The following is a 22,527-nucleotide window of genomic DNA, read 5'->3' as shown; positions in this document are numbered from 1 at the left end:
TAAACGCACCACAAACAAGCCCATGTATCCCGAGGCATTGGCTGCAGGGCGGCAAAAGTAGAGTGAGGGTGTGATGCCGGGGAATTCAAAGAATTTTCCCTGTGTGCTTACCGGTAAAAACCTAGCCCACTGAAGGGTTATGACAGTATGGCTGAGCGAGGCCCTTTTCATCTTTCGCTGCGCTCCCCTCAACTCTATCGCTTCGATCTAGATTTTTACAATAGGGCTTTACAGCTTAATAGCCCGGCTGCAGAAAAACCAGACATCGTAAGGTGTTTTTATGGCTCTTATAGCTCCTTTATGACTCGGCCAAATGTCATTGGTGCACTGTACAACGCAGGGGCAGGTAGAACTTCAGAGGAAGTATGCACGGTTATTTTTTCTTTCATAATCACGTCAGGATTGAAGACACCAACTGGGAGAAATGTTGCCCAAATGAGGAAGCGTTTATGAGGAGATCATTGGCTGCAGCTCATACATGTGCACACAGTTTGCACTCAGTTTAAACCACTCTGGCAGCTCATGTGTTTTTGGTTGCCTTTCACAAAACAAATATCCAATATAAAAACCAAGTTACACACTGGAGCGATCCTCATGGGAGACTCTGCAGGATGTTTCTTTGTAGGGAACATTTGTTATGTTCAGGCGAGTATATGATGTCGCATAAGGTAAAATGTCGGTGCAACAAAAGCGACTTTTCCTGGTGACTTTTAACATTATGATTGATCAGAATTTTTGCACACTTTAGCGATGTTACGACACAAAGCAATAAAAGAAGTGACCACTACAGAGGCCTGACACAGCGTGCAAACACACACACTAACACACACACACTGGAGTTTAAACATTACACAATCACACCAAAGCTAAGAGCAGCTTCAGCTAATTAGGACCACGCTGCCTTTTAATGCCTGTTTATATCTGACTCTTAAACGAATGCTGCCCCTGGAGCTCCTTCACAAAACAGAGGGGAGGTGATAGGGAAGGTGGGATGAAATGTACAGCAAGAGAGGGGGATGGGTGACATTTTTTTCCGACCATTTAAAGATTTCAAAGAATAAAAAAAGTTTAGTTGATCAAAAGAGGCTCTGAGAAGCAGTTTAGCCCTAGGATGCTGTTAACGTCATCTAAGCATAACTGTTAATTAGATGATTATGGGAAACCGACAATAAGACAATCCAAGCAAGCAAGAAATCTTGAGGCCTGAGGATTATCTAATGTGATACGCTGCTTTGATGTCTTTGATCTACATGATTCAGAGAACAATTAAACACGAGCATGGCATAGGGAGCTTTAATACCTCACAATCAGTGCCATGTGGGGCTTTATTGGTGCACTGCTGCCATTCTCGCTGCCTTGGCGGGCATGAAGGACGCAGAGACCCAGGGGGCAGAGGGACTGGCCATCGCTCGCTCACATCGTTAAAAGTCGATAAGCTGGCAGCAGGAAGGAGGGAGAGTTGCCATCAGTAACCACAGGGTCCCAGACCACCTCGCTCACATTTTCCAAAACCTTTTCTCAATCTGCTCTCTGCCTTTTCTCCAAGGACTCAGCCTTCAAGAGCACAGGCCCAGTTGGTCTGACACATGGCTCTGTAGTTCTAACAGGGGGATGGAAAAAGTGCTATCTCACCTGTGAGACCTGTCCTCACCGCCTCCAGGCTCTCCATGTAGCAGTGAACATGCTAGAGCAGCTACATTAAAATTAATACTTCCTACAGTATACCTTCTTGTACTTAAGGTCCACACTTGTAAATAAATGCTAAATTAATATAGAATCCTAGAAATGTCAAAAGTTGTAACTTTATTTGAAGATGGAAAGCCTATTTTCATATGCACAGATTGGGGACACAGGGTTTGAATTTCGAGTTGGAGCATGTACGGACATGGAGATTAAATGAGATGGTGGCTTAGGTAGGTGTGTGTGTGTGAGTGCGTGTGTGTTTGTTTGTGTGTGAGTGAGAGACAGATGTCTGCAGAGACTAGGTTGGCAAAGTTTACAATGGAGTAGCTGAAGCTTTGTAAACGAACAGAGGAACACGCACAAACACACATACCCCCCTCACATAAGCTAACTCCTTACGCAGCACACTGAAACCCAAGCTAGCAACACTGCTAATGTGTGTATATGTGCATGCACTCACATATGTTAATGTGCGTTTAAGTCAAACTCCAATTTCCCTTTCTGCAGCTTTCCATGCCCCGGACACACGTGCACTCCATATTAATTGCTGCTGATAGCTCCGATAAGGGGGGGGGGGGGGGGGGGGACATAAGGGGAAAGACGTAGTTATTTTTTTTCACTGCACCAGGGTTCCCCTGTTTCTAGTTGGGGCATTGCCAATGTTACCCAAGGACGCCTTTGGTGCTAGAGTGGAGGTCACCGGGTGGAAGCGTGATGCAGTGTTGCACAGCACAGAGACTTGGGGGTTTCTACATACGTTAAAAAGGCCTGTAAAGGAGCTGCTGCCACTAACAACACCCCATTAACGTGAACCACAGGGAGCAAAGACACACAACCATAAGAGGTAGTTATAGAGAAAAAGCCCACCATGTAATGCTTTATTGCACTGCTGCAAAATGTGGTTACTGTAACAGCCAGCGAATGTATTGTGAGGGTTGAAAATGTGAGAAATGCTGCAGCTAATGGAGAAATGCTCTCCTGCCTTCAAAGTCGAGGAACACAGAGTGCAGGGTGGATGATTAACTCGAACGGTAGACAGAGGTGCAACCACGCCATCGACTAGACAGATAATACACTCAGACTTCCTCCTCTGTATCTCCACCTCGGCTTGCTCACTCCACCCGCCCTGCCATGCCTCGACATATAGTCTGCAATAAACAAGAGCTTGGGAAAAACATGGATCTCTTCCCTGAAGGCAGGTGAGGTATTACAGTACCTGCCTGCCTGCTTGTTTTTTCTCCCGTGGACACGTCTGGTCAGGTTCTGAGCTCGGCTAGCCCGCGGTAGCTGTTATCAAAAGCTGCTGACGGATTTAGATGATCGATTGTTATAAAGAGATGAGCAATTTCGGAGAGCTTAGAGGAGATGGGAAAGATAAGCAGCTGGGAGCAGTGTTGCAACAATCCGCTTCTGTTGTGGGCTAGCGATTGCGCGAAGCGAAAATGAATGAGATGTGATGCAGGTGCTAATGTCAACAAGCTCGGAAAGTAGACTGTGGGCGCAGACACTTGCCCTTTCACTGGCGATGAATGAAGAAGAAATTTAAAAAAAAAAGAAGAAGAAGAAGCAGAAAATATCAAACACCTCTGATAAACTGTTTTGTAAAGGAAGCAAAAATACATACGAGAATGTAAAGGAACTGCAAACGTATTACGTATTACAAAGGTTAGAAGGCTGTGTGTGTGTGTGTGTGTGTGTGTGTGTGTGTGTGTGTGTGTGTGTGTGTGTGTGTGTGTGTGTGAGACTAAAGTCCCCTCAGTTGACGAACCCAAAAGGAGAAATCTGATTAGCTGAAGATTATACACAACTTGAAATTCCAGTAGACTCGGACCAGTGCAAGAGGTGTGTCTGTGTGTGTAAAGTACACACCCTCTTTACAGACACACACATGTCCTCACCCTATACCTTAAAGATACTACACTGTAATATATGTACACACATAACATTACAGTATGGAGTATAAACGGTGTGCACAATGAAGCAATGTATTTGAACACGTTTGTGCACACAGCGTGACAATACACGGATGATGATGAGTCAGTCGTGAGCACAACTTCTTCCCATGGCACTCTTTCATCATAATCGACACCTGACAGGAACCTGAACAACTACATACTTAGAAGTTTGATTACCTAAAAGTGAATTGGTCAGCTTTCAATAATGCAGGCTGCACACTGAAAGGTAACTGAGGATAAGGCCTTCCGAGAAGAGGAGAAGATGTTTTAAATAAGTATAGAACGGTAAGGAAGGAATCAAACCTCTCATATCCCGTCAGTGGTTTTAAGGAGGAGTTGAGTTTTCAGTGGTGAAAAACACATTTAATCACATGGAAACCTTTTTTTACATCCACATGCAAGCGGTTAAGCCTGGGTATAATGTGTCCAACAAATAAGACTTATGCACACACATACAGGACAACTGTGCGACTAAACTTCAAGTGGATTTATGCTTGAGCCATTACTGACATCCAATAATATGCCGCCCCACCTTTTCCTCAACCATGTCACCTGCGTCTCTCTCTTTCATTCTCCGAGTTCTGTAACGTCTGGAGTTCATAGGAGGAGAGAAGCCAACAAAGAGACGAGGAGCATGCCAAGTTTTCATATAATTGATCAAATAGCCAGTGACCAGACTGGTTTCTGCTTGTTGTTTTCACACTGAAATGTAACTCTTTGTGAAATACACTAGCATGCATTGAGAAAATGATACCCCAAACTTTGCTCAAAGTAAATCAAGACGAGAGAATTCAGAATAATTTGAGTCATTATTATTCAAAGGCTGCATGACAAACAACTCTGCTGCTTCAACAGAGCGACAGGGAGAAAGGCCGGTAAAGGGTTAGGAGCAACAGATATATAGAGTGAGCAGTTGGCTTTATTGAAGTTCACTGTGGGTTTATCAGCGTCGGTACACACAGAGGCTCACGGACACTTTGATCTTCAAAGGGAGATGAGCAAGAATAAGGGGCAATAAGAAGATAATAATGCCAATCTGATTCAATTACTCCAGAGATCACAGGGTTACTCCGACAGGCTGCACAACTTTTACTTTCCAGAGAAGGAACCAGTTTCATGACACCACAGTGCCATCTAGTGGTTCAACTTGAGACTAACTATTAGTGCACTTAAATTAAAAAGGATTCAAGACACCACTTTCCTGAAAGTAAAGTGCTGGTTTTTATTTATAAAAGAATTGCATATTTACTTTAAATTAACTTTACTTCACTTTACTTATAATAAAAACACAACTGACAGTAGGTAGAACTTAAATCTGAATCAACTTCACACTAATGTTTGTGAGACTCTTCTTGTGCTTGATTCAATATATTTATTTTCCCCTGTGAACTTAAGAGAGTGACAAATACATTTTAAAAATGCTTGTGAAATAATTAGTTCCTGTCACCATTTTGGATATATGAAAAAAGAAAGTGGAAAACTGTTCTATGTACTGAAAAGTTCATTCTTGAATCTATCCAGCTGTATACCTGCAGTCTTGTGTTAGAGCGACACCTTGTGGACAGTACAGTCAACTGTAGAGCAGTAATTTCATTTTCATTTCATTTCTGTTGAAACATGCAGGACAAACCCAAGAGCAAAATCAGGAATTTTGGTCTTTTTATTATATGGTTTGACTTCAAAGTGATGTTCACAATGACATTTTAACGGAGTACAATAGAAAATGTATGACACTGAATAAGTTCAATAATATTTGACAACCAGACCCCCATGGCATAATTTTTTAACATCCTGGTTAAAAATAAGAGTACGTGTCCAGACAGCAATGAAATGCTGACCTCTAGTGGTGTTAAAAGCAATAACTCCTTCTTCAAAGAAATGGAGGCAGGACTACAACACTTCCTTCACTTGTTAGTTCATGTGATAAATATGACTTAAGAAATTAAAAGCACAATACTCACTACAAATGTAGAGCTATCTTATCCACCTACCCATCTCATCTATCTATCCATCTTTCTATCAATCTACAGTGTTCATCAATCCATCGATCATCTAAAACAGGTATTTTAAAGATTCTTCTAATAATAGCTTTTTAAGTCTAAAATCATCAAGTCTTATTTTTGTATTTAATTATGTGATGCATAAATATTCCCATAATAAAACTTTTTCAGTTTGTATTGTTCTTAATCTGTTTGATAACCTTTTTATTCTACATTTTCAGTATAATTAATTCATACATGTATACTTTTAAAACACATTGATAATGCTTTCCTTCACCAAGTTTCATCATCCATACTGAGCAACAAAAGTTTCCTTAACTAAACCCTCTGAATATGTAACATCTTCTCATCTGTCACTACGTCACCCTCCATCAGCATCTTATTCTGACAAAACTGCCTCACAGACAGTTTAAAGCTGACGAGTCCTTTGTGCACATGTGTAACTTATGAGACCGCTGTGAGAAGCATCACTAGTTTAACTTTTGGGATAAGAATTAGATGGTTTATATGACTTGGATTTTTTCCTTCTTTGGACAAATAAATATTCTTGATATTTCAAATGCTGTCCTTCGTAACACTATAAAAAAATGTATGAAATAGTCGACTTTGAGAGATTGTGCTGGAAATGTCATGCTCTAAGAACTACACGCTGTCTCTTTTGTAGCTTTGTATTTGAAAACATGTTTTATAGTACTAATTACATCATGTTGTTTTGGTACACACTTTAGTTTTTGTTTGAGGATATGACACTGAATGATTTATATTGTGAAGATTAGTCATGTGACAAATATGTATTTAAACACACCTGTGTTTATATATTTTATGGTTTATTTGATAGGGACAGATATATTCATAAACAAACTGAAAACAGCCATCCCAGCAACTATCATAATGTTTATCGAGGATGCTAAAGCACTATGATGCTGGACCAACCTGAGGAAGCTACAGGCAAAAGAAAACATTGTTTGCTCATAATAAAGAGACAGTAAAGTTATTTTAAGTGAGAGGCAGATTATTTTTTTATTTTACAATATTATATTCCTGAAACCGACCGGCAACCTGAGCATGTGGACTGGCTGTGTATGGGGTATCCTGATGGTCCCTTGAGAAAGTCAAACATGTATTTGGTAATATAATTGTTGTCAGTGATACAAACTACATGAACCTGTGACAGTCGTAAGAGTTAATATAATACTTATGTCTTTTTTAATTTAAGTAACATCCTTCTCTTTAAACTACTGAATAAGACTTTATTTGATAAGTTTGAATACATATTATTTATATCTGTACTATAATGAAGTCAGACAAGCCTATTATCTTTATAAATGTTGAACCTAGTAATAACATGATATTGATTGTGACAAATGAGGTGAACGTACAGCAGCATAAACTGCTTGTTTGCTACACAGATTTTTATAAAGTAAAGCCTTCAAGCTATTTTTCATTGTAAGTATGTGAAAGAAAAGAAGAAACTTCAGTGCAGGAGTGTCTTCACTCAGGTATAATGTACATAAACACACATTGTATAATACAATTATTCTATTTATAAACAGACTTAAGTAAAGGTTCATATAGTTAGAGAAATAAGTAACCAGCTCTTTTTTAATGTGTTCAATGAGAGAGGCACATTCAAAAGTAAATGTGGTCTGTTGAGGATGAAGTTTCATGTTCTTCATTGTTTTTGCTTTTTTTCTTAAAATTGTGGCTATAGCATTGAATAGCTATTAGTGTCACTGGGACAGCTTTATACAAATTGAGCTCAATAGAAAAAAAATCTAAATTCTGAGTAATGCAAAGACATTGGAGAATGTGAAGAAGTTTGATAATTTTATTTTGACGGATGATAATTTAATGGCATACCTGACATTGTTTTGAAATGCAAACAGCTGATTGAAGAAAAAAAAATCATGTCTTTAAAAAAAAGTCAATTAGCGCCACATACCCTTAGTGGACAAAGGAGGAAGTACAGCACAGTAAACTATTAATCTGTCACTGCCTATAATTTCCACAAGAGGGCAGCAGAGTTCAACAAATGCACAACTACAAAAAATGACACACAGACAACACAGTCATCATTCTAATGCCCCTGTGCTGCTCTGAGAGTCTTTCTGATGCTATTATTTTTACATGATAAAGATTGTACAGAAAACACTTATAACTCAGGGTTAATTTTGACTCATTCAAATGTTTTTGCCACTGATTATTTGATAATGAGATATTAATTCTTCCAAAAGTGACTGAAAATCAATCTGCAACAACTGAGGTACAAGACGTCTGTCTCTTTTCTACAGCCGGTGAATGATGACCTGCGATGACAGCCTGACGCCTGGACAGCCTCTGGTCAATTGAGCTGTCATCACAGCACTCTGGCACTGTAAGCTTATCTGTTCGTCTAGTCGGGGACGCTGACAGCAATTGCTCCCACTTCAGTGTCTGTGTCAGAACAGGGCTCCCTGTGGAAGCTTGACCATGTAGCATACAGGGCTACTAGGGGAGCTTCTATCTCCCAGTCACTACAGATTTTATGAGACGTGATAATTTGTGTGCACTCTGTAAATGTCAGGACATTAGCAAGTCCACTGTAATTGCATGTTTTGTGTATAAATGGGTGTAATCTGTGTCATTCAATCCACTTCAGACAAAGCAATTAAAATGTAAATGCACTAAAAGCTGTCAACGTCACACTGATCTTCAGCACAGGGGCAGGATTTAAGCCACACATACACACACAAACAGACACACACACACAGTCGTCTGAGGAGCCTGGTGGTCTGCAGTGTCCCGGGGAGGTCACGCAGGAAATTTCACGCTCCTCTTCACACTGAAAATGTCTCCTTTATCCTCCCCACTGAGACGCATAGAAAAGGGAAGAGGAGTGAAAGAGTGGATTTAAGGGAGAAAAAGGAAAAAGAAAAACCCAACTGCTGAATGAGGATGGCTGTGTAGGTGTGACTAGCTGAAACCCAGCGGCATTGCCTTGGCAACCCACACCCAGGCAAAGTAAAGGAACAAACATGGTCACAGGTTTGGTGGAATGTGACATTTGTGAGAGCGGAGCACAAAAGGAAGGAGGAATTTTCCCTCCAAAATGAGAGCAAGAAAAGAACAAGTGAGGTCAGTTTGAGAGAAAACTGTAGGAGGAATGTCTGGTATTTAAAGCATGGCACAATCATTCTTTCTTCATTTTTTTCCGTTTTTTTGTTGCACGCACAAAGATCCTTCTAAGTCCAGGAACATTCACTCACTGGCTTCACAAGCTCTGACGTGTTAGTGAGTAAAATTACAGTTCCCCAGTGCGGCCGAATTGTGTGTACCTTGCATTTTAAGCATGTTCTAAGCATCTCTTATTCTGCAGACGCATAGTGTCCTTGTTGTGAGGAGGGTGTTGCTTGCAGACTTCCTGTGGCCGAACAGAGATTGAATGGAGTGCTGTCTGTCCGTCTTGGCTGACAGAGATGCCCCTGTGCTGCTCTGTGTGTCTTTGCTGTTTGCTCGGCATGTTTTGAGGGAAAGGAGTCTGTCCTCCACCCATCTTTCTCTCACCTCTCGAAGTGCTCCATGTCATCTATGCTCCCATATATATTACTGCAAAGTATGGTTGCAGAAAAACACTTTTTTCACAGGAGGCCAAGGACAGAGAGGAAAGCAGAAAACGTCAGGGGAAGTTTGCTATATTTGATCATTGAATGAGAGATGGTAGGCTGAGCGGCAGCGAGAGGAAATAAAGGTCTAAACACCAGGTGCAGAGAGAGTTTCATCAAAGACGACAAGCTTTTAAGTGTCTACCCCAGGGGGCATCAATTTAGAAGAATCCCCCACTCATGTTCAGCACTTCCTCCAAAGCACCCTGCCACACTCTCACTCAAGCACAAGCTGTCTGTCTCTCTCAACCTCTCACTTCCTGATAAGTCCCAAAGCAGAATAACACACATGCCACCCTCTAAGTTGTGGTTTCCCCCTGTAGGAAATCAGCAATCTGCTTCTATTACCCCCACACCAGTATTTACTCCTCCTCCCTCCACCTACGCTCCTTTTCCATCACCCTCCCTCCTCCCTGTTTAAACAAAGCGTCTCTCGCTCATGAGCATCATTAGAGAGAGAGGGAGAGGGGAGACAATTGTTGGCAGGACAGCGGGGAGAAAGCGGCACACAGACTGTGGCGACAGGCCAGAGGAAAACACAAAATAGCTAATTAGTCTGAGGCAGTGGTCTGGTGTCATGGCATCACAAAGGTCTTTGGCTTTGTGCAGCAGGGTAGACGTGCTAGTCTGATGTGTACAACTCAACATGTATGCTCTTTTATGAAGAATTTGACACCTGTCGTTGGCAGTAGAGGATTTTCTGCTTAAATTGTTTGCATTTCAAATGAAAAATAAATAAATTCCAGTGATATTCTGAGGAAAGCACCACTTACAAATGATATTCTCAAAGACTTTCAGTGCAAGACATCTTATTAAACCCCCAAAGTGTATATTAGAATTTCCTTAAACCTGTGAGAATCCATCACCGAAGAGAAAATCACAAACGGACTGGAAATCACTAAAGCACTGAGTGAAAAAAACACACTTTATAAAGCGCTCCCAGCTTTCAAAAACCCTCTCTCCTTCTCCCTCTCTTTCTCACACACACACACACACACACACACACACACACACACATAAACACATAGGCACAAACACATACACCTCGAAACAAAGGTGCCATTTTACTCAGGAAGGGTCAGCAGTTCTCTCCATCAGACAGGGGCTTGTTCTTGGTCAGAGGCTGCTGCCCAATCTCAGGCCACCCTCCCCTGGCTCCACCGGCCCCCTCTGGCCCCCACCACCCCGGAGACAAGCTCCCCATTGTTCCTGCACTACTAATAAATGACAGTTCTCCTGTTCAGACAGACTTTAGAGCCCATTCTACACACACACACACACACACACGCACAGTCTCAGTAGTTCCTTATATGACAAGATACACAACAGCTATTTAGATATTTCTCATGCCCCTCATTCAAATGTTATCTGACACTAATGATGGAAGGATATTTCCCTGCGATGTGAGCCTTACGCTCAGCAGACCTGATGAGGTAATGCTGAGGGCACATTTGCTGCAAACACACGGTGTAATTAATGCAAAAGAAATGCTTCTATGCTTTCAATTTCCCCTCAGAGGTTGTAAGCGGTCATGACATCGAGTCTCAGTTCACCATGAGGTCACTCTGCTCGGTCTGCGTTGTCACCTGTGGGCAATGTCACATACTAACACACACACTTCAGGGACTGAGCACGGTCGAGGCCAAGCAGGGACCCCCGAGGTGAGGCAGCGGGGCTTGAGTGGTGATTTTACATGATAAATCACCACTCAAGCTAAGCTCATAAACACACCATTAACACGCTCGACCACAGCAACTCGATCTGTTTACCTGAACCACTGTGCAGGGGGCCGGAGACCTCTGGCAGGCCTGTATTAGCATGCCTGGGAGGGCTGATGCACATCACTAGGGGGCCAGCAGCCCCTGCTTTAGGGGCCACAGAGTTCTCTCAGTGGAGTCAACGCTGCATGAGGTCATTTTCCAGCACTTTTAGATCTCTTCCGTGCAGGTTATGTATTTAATTAAAGGATCAGACTGAAATAGCACCACAAGCCTGGAAAACAGTTTGTGTTTATGTACTCTAAAATGTGGTGCGTAAATTGGCCTTGAAACTTAAACGTAGAGACAAATCCTGAAGCAAACATACAATAAAAGAAATGACAACACAGCTCAATCTGAGCACAAAAAAATTGCAAGTGATGAGAAAGTTCTGAGTGGGGTAAATACAGGGTTGTTAAGTGAGTCCAACCCTGCTGTGTATATGTCTCTGTGCTGCGGTTCACCACAAGGATATCATATGACAGCTCAGCCAGCACACTCAGCCCTGTGAGAAAGCAAATTCCTGCTAAGCTATTCTCTGCTAGACATAAACAACAGTATCCACACACAAAAAAAAAAAAAAAATGTAGTAAAATTCTAGCTGCTTTGATGTCTAGCAGAGAAGTCTGAGTTTTTCAAAGAGTGGGCGTGCATGAGTGTATCGGCACAGGGGGCTGATGTTAGCAGTGTGCAGGACAGATGCGGGACAAGCCGAGGTCACGTCAACAGACATGCTCTCCCGCTCTGCCGTTCAAACGACAAAAGGAGGAGGAGGAAGAAGAGGCAGAAGTTGTGAGAAGAGGAGTTGCAAAAAAAAAAAAGGCCCAGTGTTTAGTCAAGGCCTGCTCACTGACACAAAGTCCGTCTTTGTCCGCCTCCCAGGGTGCCAGATAAAGGAATTCTTGTGTGTCGGGGGCTCTGACCGAGTTTATTTGACACTTCAGCTCCTTTTGTGCAGCAAGTGTCCCACCGTCAATGCTGGCCATGAGAGTCACTTGGCATTAGACAGAGGGTCCCTCTTCAGTGGAGAAAGGGGGTCTTGTTTGGAGAAGATTTTTAATGGAGGGGGTGTGTGGGGGGGGGGGGGGGGGGGGGGGGGCATAGCTGGAGGGAGGGGAGGGTGGGTGCTCTGAGCTGTATACCGACATATAGTGGGGCTCTGTCCCCCCCTGTGCCAACAATAGGTGGAATTCATCATCGCTATAAGGAAGGGGACGAGATTGAGGAGTGAGAGCTGAAGGGTGCAGAAAGAAAGAGAAGGTGCTTTATCTGATTACTTGCATCTCATTTTAATATCATGCCATCATGTCACAGTATGCTCCTTGAAAAGGAAAATGGCATCATGCAGAGCCAGTAGAAACCTGTCTCATTTTGAGGCTGACAAAAAAAAAGATGACCAAGTTAAAAATGCACCTGTAGATTCTCATCCAAAGCCTCCAGCAGCGCTGAGTGGATTGCTCAGGCAGCAGCAGCAGCCTGCACGAATGACAGACAGCTTCACATTGCAACCACCCCACCACACACCCCCACACTGACTCCCACCTGAATAGAGTGCCTGTAGCAGAGGTTAGAGGACTAAATGTTGCCTTTTATATGTTTCCACACTGATCATTTATACTGCTGCACCTGGCTTTTCACAAATTCTGACAGGCTCTGGAAATGGTCTGTGGGCACCTGGCACTGCAGGTGTATGAGGACACGGCTCCTATACTGTACAGTAGGTGTTCACTTTAAACATAGATCACTTATGTGAGCCCAAGTCATACACGTGAAATATACAAATAAATCATCTTAAGGCTGTGACAGATGTGCACCAAATGAACCCAGAGAATCACAACACAGCAGAGATCTTAAATTGAACAGGTGAACTCTGCATATCGGAGATCAGGGATTCCCGTCCAACTCTTCTTAGTGAACACGCCCCCCTCTATAGACACACATAAACCCTAAATTGAAAGGAGTTAGGATAGGAGTCCCATGGGACAGGAGTTGTATTGTTAAGTATAATTTGGAAGTGAAGTTGAAGGCCAAATGGGTGTGTATGAGATAATGAACTGGACCTTTGATCTAAATAGACATTGTGGAAAGTTTCAATTTCGTTTGAGACATTTAAGATAGTGGAATTCAATTATTCCGATATGGGACCCCTCAGGAACAGCCCATACTGAACTGAATGTGCTCTACGTTTTTACAAGTAGGCCTAAATTAACTTTAAAAAAGTGAATTTATGTTAATTCAACATGAATCGTAGAAGTTATGGGTACATTTCTATTCGTACATACCTTGTGGATGAGGAGATGTCTTTATCCAAATTGCAGGACTTCTTCAGAGCATCGCTCTAAAACTATATATTCCAGGATATTCATTTCGTTGTGTCAAAATCCAGAAAAACAAATATTGATCTCCAAAACTGTACCATTGCACCGGCAATCAGTGACACTGGCCACACTTGAACACGCGTAAAGTATCCCAAGAGACTCGTCTGTCCGCCAAACGGCTTGTCCAGCAGCTGAGTAATGGACACTCATCCCGAGTGAGGGACAGTATTTCCTTAAATCCAACCGAAAGACCCCGAGCTGGAGTGTTGAATCCATCAGCTGCTGCCATCGTCAACTTTGACTTAGAAATAAAAACAATAATAACTCCTCCACGTGTGACAGCGCTGTAACATTTAATCCTTCATATTTGCGTCCGAGGAATCGATGCGTGAATCGATCGATGTTCTATTAAATCCAGCAGATCGATCAGTGGGATTACTTCCAATGAGAGATAAAAGAAGCTGCTTTCCTCCTGCTGGTCCAGCGCTGTGATGGTCTCTGCTAAAGTTCAAACTGTACGATGCGCTCCTCTGAAGAGCCGGAGCCGCACTGAGCCATAGTTGGAGCACAGCAGCGCAGCACATGCTGCTCTGAGCTGACGTAGGCGCGCGAAGCATTATGGTTTGTGGAGTTCATTGAACTTATTTTCAAATATTTCAGAAAGGGAGGATATAACCACAAAAGTAGAAGGAACAACACTTAGAAGTAAATAAATTCATAATCTCAAAGTGTCACTATACAAATATTTGATGTAATGTTATAAACTATGGAAGCCCTAAGAGGACATGCATCCATGCATATGACTTTTCCCCCTTTTCCTGTACATTTCAGTCTTTTTTTTAAAGATCTCTACTTATATATGTCATTAGTTAGAAATAATGACACTAGTTGTCCTATGGTAATGACTTATTAGAAGTTGTTTTCTTGAGATCTTAAAAATTTACTTATTATTGCCAGAAAAACGGTGTTGTCATCTTCAGATAACAACATTAATAAGTGAAGATTTAAAAAAAAGGACTGGAAATGACTCGTTATCACAGGAACAGAAGGAAGTAAAAGGTAAGGATTTCTTTCAGCTTAGGGCTTCGTAAACAACCCGAGTTGTGGCTGCACGTTTGTATGAAAAGAACTACTTAAACTAGGTTGAGTTAAGGTGAAACTTCTTTATAATTGAGAGATAACCTTATTAGTCTTTTGATTCTTCCCTCACAAACACAAAATTAAATCAGCCCCTTTAACACAAAAGTGCTACTGCTATGATCAATAGAATGACATTTGATTTGAATCCCTGTCATTATGATCACTATTATTATATGCAACAGTCAGGTTAGTTGTTATGTCATGAATAGAGGCTGTTATAATCTTGTTGCAATCACTCATCATCTGTCAGTCTGATCCCAGGTTGCGTGTGAGCGCTGGGTGAGCACTGTGAGTGAGTAATAATGATCATCTGTCGCTGCGCACAGATACGGGGATGTCGGTGCCTTAAATCACCTTCCAATGAATGAATCTCTTGTCTTTCTCACCTCACTTTCATGTCCTAACCACCTCCAGGCTTGCTTGTATTTCTGGGATCATAGCGTTGCTTTAACGTCAAAACAAGGACTGGATTCCTGGGAACGGAGTACAGACAAACACAAACTGAACCGCCAGGATTGAGATGTTCCATAACACCACGACCCCAAAAAAACCCACTAATTTGTATTTGTGGAACAAGCTTCAAACCAAAACGTTAATGTGATATGTTCAATTATTTAATTATTATCCCTGTGATTGATAGTTTTAAGAGATTATTTGAATCTACTTAGCATAATATCATCTTAAAAGTACAAAAATCATGTGTGTCATTGTAAACTCAAATACTATTCAACACATATGATTATTTTGTAAATGGCTGTTTGTATTCTGTCATTAAATTTACATATAGTGCGGCTGAAAGTGATCAAAAAGAAGTATATCCTAAAACAAAAAATAGGTTAGAAATGTATGTAGGAATTTCTTCTCTAACTGCTAACATCTAATGTTAAAAAATAAATGTACCTGTGCAGAAAAAGGAGTGATCACAGGAGGCACTCTGTACTGCTGTGGCCAGGTGAAGCTCCACTCCACCTTTTCCTTCACTCCCCATCTGGCCGAGCTCCAGTACAATCCTGGAGTACCTGAATTGCACGCGATTCTGTCAATTGCAGGTACTTGATGGCTTTGGTGTGTGCCGGGGTTGAAAAGTTGCTGGAGGTTTGCGCACACAGCATTGCGTGACTAGAGCTGGGGATGAAAACACAAAGACATTGTTTTCAGTGATCAAACCCCCTTTATAGTAACTCAACAGCATTCCTGTCTCACATTCCTAAGCCACCGCTGCTGTGTGAAGGTTCTTTTTTTTTTCTGTTTAAGAAAAAAAAAAAGAAACAAAGAAAGACAAGGAAGGTTACACATTTTTATCTGGTTCACTGTGTTGACCTCCCCTCTTGCTCTGAAGACATTCTGCTCCCTTAGCTCATTAATCATTAATCAAGGCTGAATGAAAGTATTACAGGCAATTATCTCAGAGAGGTAATTATCTCTTATCTGCAACAATGCGATGAATGTAAACAATACAGCCAGCACTTCTTCCTTTGCACGCTCAGAAGCAGAGCCAACTGAATGAAAATGTTTTGTTTCTCCATGTTTGTGTGTTTAATGCATGCTTGTCTGCAGGCTTGCCGATGTGTGCGTGTGTGCAAGCAGTTAAAAGTGTGTGTCTACTTTGTGCACCATTCTCCACCATGCATCCTCTCATGCCTGTGTGTGTGTGTGTGTGTGTGTGTGTGTGTGTGTGTGTGTGTGTGTGTGTGTGTGTGCACTAATGTGCGCACAAACGTTTTCCAGATTGGTGTGACAAGGATAATCATATCCAGAAAGCACAAAACCTTTGTGAAAGCTGCACACGCAGATGAGAGTAAAAAGAGGAATGCATGAGAGCATCCAGGGGGAAACAGGGCTGACTGAGTGCAGAGATTTAGATATTTTTAAGCTGCATAAACAAATGGTTAAGGGTTCACATCCAGATGCAAAACTGTGAAATTTGTGATGCAGGGATGCAAAGGAAAGTGGAAATCCTCTCCGTTCAAAGAGTCCTAGAGGAGCCAGGGTGATCATCTGGTTGTGGTGAAACAAACCTAATATTTACTGGAAGCTACGACCTCTACGACTTCTTCTTTCAACATACAAAACATAGAGAGGAGCACAATGGCGTCAGTCATATCTCCAGTGTGTGCTCTGAGAGTGATTAAGACTAGAGCACATTCATTACTGGCCCGGCTCAGACAGAGAGGGGCTTCAGAGCAGAGCTCTTGTGTTGGACTGTTTGGATGTCCTATCCCCTTGTATCTCTTTGACTACCTCCAACACAAGGCCCTATTCAAGCAGACTGGGAACAAATGTTTCCTTATGTGGCTCTGAGTGCCTGAACTCCAGCGACGGGATAGAGAGTAAGAGCCAATGAGACCCAAAGACAGAGAAGGTTACAATAAAGCAGACCATACTGTAGCTATTTAACCTCCCAGCTCATCTTAAAGTATGATGTGAGCTACTTCTTTTACACCATGGAAACCACGGGGAGGATGAGAAAATGACAAGTATTTCCCAATAACAGCAAGCCCTTTCACTGGCCTGGCCCCCACCTCGGGCTGGTTTCCCCTCCTTATTTTCCCACTCTCCCACTTTTCATGGGTGTTATTATTTCTACATCCGCCTGGGAATTAATTCGGTAAATATCAGCCAGGAAACCTGAGGTTGGATTCCATGTTGGCAGCTCGTGTTCAGCCAAATGCAGACTTCCGTCTGGTTTCCCTACTCTCCGTGGGAACGGGCAAAGTGGAGCTCAAGCGGGGTCACAGTAAGGTTTCAGAATGACGTGTGTAATGATTACTCATTTGAGAAAAATGGTTTAAAAAATGGCCTGCTCTATATAATAAGACATAATGTGGCGTGTACCGCTTTTCTATAGAATCACCCAGGATAAAGAGCTAATCCTCTTGTGCCGTGAGAGTGATAGAGCTGGACTGTTTCCAAGCACCTCAGGGAGTCAGATCTGTGGAGGCTCTTTCAAAGAAACTTGTTATTCACTATGTTATTCTTTACATTGGATTGGTAAAGATTGTGGTCAAATCCTTTCCTCTATCCTGAGCATTTGCCAACTCCATTATCCCTCGCTCCCTTCAGGCCTTTCCTCTCTTGTCCTGCATTAAGATGTCAAACTGCAGCTGGGGTTCTTAAGTTTACTCAAACATGTTTTCCCTCTTAAGGAGAAATTAAATCAACTTTTGGCTTGGGCTGTCTGAACAGTACCATTGGCATGACTCATTCCTCGTTCCTCCCTAACATACACTCTTACACTTGGCAGAGAGGAGGGTTCTTTAGGCATACACACCAACTCTACAGATTTAACTCAGTGTGACCATTAAGTCTTTTCAACCTGCAGGTTCTTCTGTTAAGTGTATCTCATAAACGCCTCTTAAACACATATAGCATTAGTAATAATAATAATAATATATTTATTTATATAGCACCTTTAAAAACAAATGTTTACAAAGTGCTGTGACAGACAAAGAAAATACAGCAACACAACAACAGAACAGAGATCAACAGAGGGGCCAAACAAAGAGAGCAAAATTGTAAAAAATGCAAATAACAGGAATAAGACAGATTCAACAGGCAGGTATGGAGAGGCAGTTCAGTACAATGAAGGAAAAATGAGTTTAAAATCAACCAGGAGAGAACAAAATTAAAATTGAGGGAGAGTGGGACGACATCACATCACAGGCTGTAAACACAGAATGAAGATAAAAAGAAGAGATAAACAGGACATTGGTTAAATGAATAAAGCAACAGAGAGCTGAAGAGTTAAACGATAAATGGAGTAGGAATTTAAAAAGAATAAGAGCAGTAAATGAATACAGGAAGGGATACATTTAAAGGCTAAACCATTTAAAGAAGAGGAAGATAAAAAGGTTAAAAGCATTAAAATTAATAAAAGGAAGGGATAGATCTTTAAAGGAGAAATCACATAAAAGCAAGTCTATAAAAGTGAGTTTTAAGAAGTGATTAGTGTCCGGTAAAGCGTTTTTTTGAGCTAACATCTCCCACAACCTCAATTTCTGAGCGCTTCTCAAATGTGTTTAATGCTGCTATAGGCTACAAATGGCAGCACTTTCACTCACCTTCATACTGACTGTTTATACGGTTTTAAATCGCTCTGTATGATCAATATTTGTTAAGAGCATTTGTCATATCGCAATTCCGCAACAGCACCGTCACAGCTCAGAAGTCGGAACATCTTTGTACTTTCTCACGCTTCAGGAGTGGTGGTATATCGGTGTCTGTTTATTCACATTGCCTAATGGCATTGCTGTGATCGTGTACGATGCTGAGTGCTGAGAATGATGAACTTCATTGGGTTTGTAAAGAAAAAAAAAGCCTATAGTGGACACATGACCTTAAAGCCAACACTCCCAAGAAGTTTCTAATTAAAGTTGATTTAAGGTTCAAATTTAAAAAGTTAAAAGTCAAAGAAAAGCTTTAAATAATGTAACCAAACTGAGGGGTTAAATAAGGCTTGCAAGTTTTTGGTAGCTTTTGTCTCAGTCTAGTCTTCAAGGTGTGTGTGTGTATTATCTCAGCGGCAGGACTGTGTGTAAGCAGCTGGGAGTGTGGCAGGGCTATGCGTGACTAGGAGAAATACACCTGTCTCTGTGCTCAGGTACGGAGGGGGCGCCGGCACGCATGGGCCTGCCAGGCGAACAATGCTCTCTATTGTACCTGCGCTCTGACTGCAGATGCTCGCAAGGAGAGGAAACCCTGAGCTCAGTGTGTGTGTGTAGCTCGCTCGACCTCTCTTTCTCTCCCCCTCCCTCCCATGATCACACGACACGGAGTCAAATTATTTATAGTACACATATTGTGCTGACCGCAGGCGCCCAAGGCTAAATCCCAATAACTCTGCCTTTTACACGCAAGCCAATCTGAGCTGTGATTGACAGATTCGTCCTCCAATCAAACAACACTTTTGTTGAAAAGATGCATTACAATTTACATGCATGACATTAATAAACAAAATATGACTTTTCATACTGATGTGTAAACTAATTTACATGAACATTCATTTGAATATAAAGAATAGTATTACTTAAAGCCCCTCACAAATATAATTCAAAGGTCTAACTGTAAATGTTTAGAATCATAGGAAGCACAATTCTTGCTCTATATAAACATGATGTGACTATTTTTAAGTAATCTATTATCAGTTCAACACCAGCCCAGGTTTCTTCAGACTCTTTGATCCCGGTAAAGATAAGGCAACCTTGAGATAGAGAGCCAGGATACTTTAGATGTGGAGACAGCAGGAGACAGACATTCAGACAGAAATTTAAAAAGAAAGCAGGAGAGAGCCCGCCTGCCCGTAAATCAACACGCCTCTCTGAGGTTTCCACAACAAAGGCCGAGTCTCATTTTGTCTTGATTTGTTGGCCAATTATGAGGAAAAAATGAGCAGGGCGACCGCAGAGAGGGCCGGGGACGAGGGGGAATGCTGAACATCTGCTTTGAGACGATTTGGATGTGAGCTCGAGCTCTGGATGGACACAAGTACCCCTTCTGTCAAACAGAAACTCCAGCCGTTCCACAGATGGGGGCGCTTACTCTGGTGAATAATATGTGGCCCCGAAATACTTAGAGTCTCTTTGATCCCATTATCTGGGAGTCACCAAGCCTTTCTTCACTTCTTTTACATGATTTAGCTGCAGTGTTAGCGCCATCATTCAGTTATCTATTCCTGTTAAATTCCTTGACGTGTGTGGGTGTGTGTGTGTGTGTAACACCAGCAGTATCTTACAGTAATAAGTGTGTGTGTGCTCACCGACTAACGCAATACAGTCTTCATAAAGGTAGTATTGTTAAGTTGCGTGCGAAGCTCATGCTGTAGGCTTTGGGTCCCCGCCCACCCCTGTAAACCACGGCCTTTTTTTCCTCTCCTTTTTTTCCCTTCTACACCTTCCCCTTTCTTTTTGTTACAGGTAAACATTTGATGTCCGCACGCAATCCCCAGAGAGTCTCCTCCCCTTGTTCTCTCCTTGGCTCCCTGGCTTCCACTCAGCGTTACTCATACTCGCTCTCACACACTCAGCCCACATGTACACACACACACACACACACACACCTCTCTCTCTCTCCGTCCCTCTCGTTCAAGCACACACACTGACACGCTACCCTTCCCTCCCCATTCTTCTCACATTCCTCTCCTCACTGACTCAGCACCTGTTTCCTATGAAGGTTATGAGTTTCTCTCTCTCTGTTCTTAGTAACTGACCGACTTCTTACTGACTGGGAACCCCTTGTCCACGATCAGACTTTACCTGTACCTTCTCTTCTTGACTTAGATATCTATAATCTCCTTTATTGTTCATTTTGAAAACCTTTGTTGAACCTTAGGAGCTGGATCCCTGTTTAAGTGGATGAAAATAAATTACAAAATTAGCTGAAGAGCTGAAAGGACTGACAAATGAAATCAGAATCAGTCAACTTGTTTTGTTATTTCAATTATCATTATCATCTTCAACCTGTGGTGAAAATAAAAAAGATAATTAATAAATAATTAATGCTTCATGAAACTTATGGTTACAGTCAATAAACAGCAGGACATTGCTTAAACTTTCAAGTGTAGGATGAATCTTTATAACAGTTGAAAATGTTTTACAGAGAGAGAAAATACTCAGATAATGCTTCATTGGAATATAGTTGGCAGATAATGACAGATAAATGAACATTTCACAAAAGGAACACTGGATTAAAACCTGGGAAATGTATTTGTCACTTCATGAGGACTTTAAAAATGCAAAATAAAAAGGTGGCATGAGTAGAGGGGTTTTCATCTCTCACAGAAACGGGAAACCCCTAAGCAGTGTTTTCGGAGAACCGCAAATGTTTTTCATTTACAGGAGCAGCTACAGCCAGCCAATGCTACATTAGGTTTCCTTCAATCAGAAACAGAGAAGGAAGGAGATACAAATGTGTATCAAACAATACACATAACTGCATTTAAGCAAATCACACGGAGCTGGATGGTTAAATCACCGTCTACTGAAAGATGGAAGATGACAATTGAGTGGAATAGTAAGATGTAAATAAATGTTTTTTTCTCTTTTCTCTCTTTTTCTCTTCATATTTATTTTCTTTTTGATTGTTAAAGCGAGACAATAGAAAGGCGGCAGGAAGAAGGAAATACAAAAAAGGTAATTTGATAACGTGTAATGTGAAATAACTAACCTGCAATAAAGGAATAATAAAGATGGAAGAAACTTTCACAAAAAAATATGCCTAAACTGTTGTCAAAAAACAGCTCCAAAAGGTATTTGTTGGTATGTGCGCCTGTGTGTTTGTGTGTTTGTGTGTGTGTGTGTGTGTGTGTGTGTGTGTAAGTGCGTGTGTCTAAGTGTGTGTGCGTCAAATTCATTTGAACAAAATTAAATTCATTAAAGCCTTTAATTACATCTCATGCCCTCATCAGTTCCAAGAAACCTCCTAACCAAAAAGTCTAACCTTAATAACTTAGTGAAGTAATTCAACAGGTTTGACATTTGATGGTTGAAACTTGTTGGTTCGGTGCGTTTCGGTCACATTAAACTCTGGTGAACTGAAGTTTGGTGCATTGTGTGTTGTTGCCACAAGATTTGTGAAAGACAATAAGTGTGAATAACATCCAAAGTATTTATTGGTGCGTGTGAATGATTGTGATCTAACAGATGTTGAACACTGAGGGAAGGTAATAAAACAAGCCTAAGTGTGTGAGCTCCAGCTCTGCTACCAATGCCAATCTCAGTCACGCACATCCCTCAAGCATGCGCTGCACAAACTCCCAGACTGCAGGAAGGTCTGACTGGTTCTGACACATCATGGGCAACCATCACGTCCAAGATCAGACAAACTCTGTTCCTTTCTGCCAAAGTTACCAGCAGCAAATATGACTTCAATCACTCCATGGGCAGAGAAGAATAAAACGCACAACCACCCCCATTTGGATACAAGTCTGCACAAATACTCACGTGCTGCCAATTGACAAACACAGACAGACATTAGGGGAAATTCAGATTTCAGGGAAATCAAAAATAGTGCATTGTTCCTACTGAATGTGCAATTTA

At 41.6% G+C, this 22,527-nt stretch overlaps 1 long non-coding RNA gene across 1 annotated transcript in view; it reads right to left on the bottom strand.

The window, feature by feature from the left end:
- The window catches only part of LOC109994687 (uncharacterized), a 58,662-nt gene extending 43,061 nt beyond the window's left edge, over positions 1 to 15,601 (bottom strand). The window contains exons 1-2 of the long non-coding RNA XR_002278421.3: positions 15,395 to 15,601; positions 13,319 to 14,967 (exon numbers count right to left, since the gene is read on the bottom strand). This is a non-coding gene — a long non-coding RNA (uncharacterized lncRNA). The remainder of the gene's footprint in view (positions 1 to 13,318; positions 14,968 to 15,394) is intronic.
- Between the last annotated feature and the right edge of the window lie 6,926 nt (positions 15,602 to 22,527).

Source organism: Labrus bergylta, chromosome 16, assembly GCF_963930695.1.
Source record: "Labrus bergylta chromosome 16, fLabBer1.1, whole genome shotgun sequence".
NCBI classification, from domain to species: Eukaryota; Metazoa; Chordata; class Actinopteri; order Labriformes; family Labridae; genus Labrus; species Labrus bergylta.
Note: the sequence above shows the minus strand (reverse complement) of the source record. Positions and strands in the feature narration are given on the sequence as shown.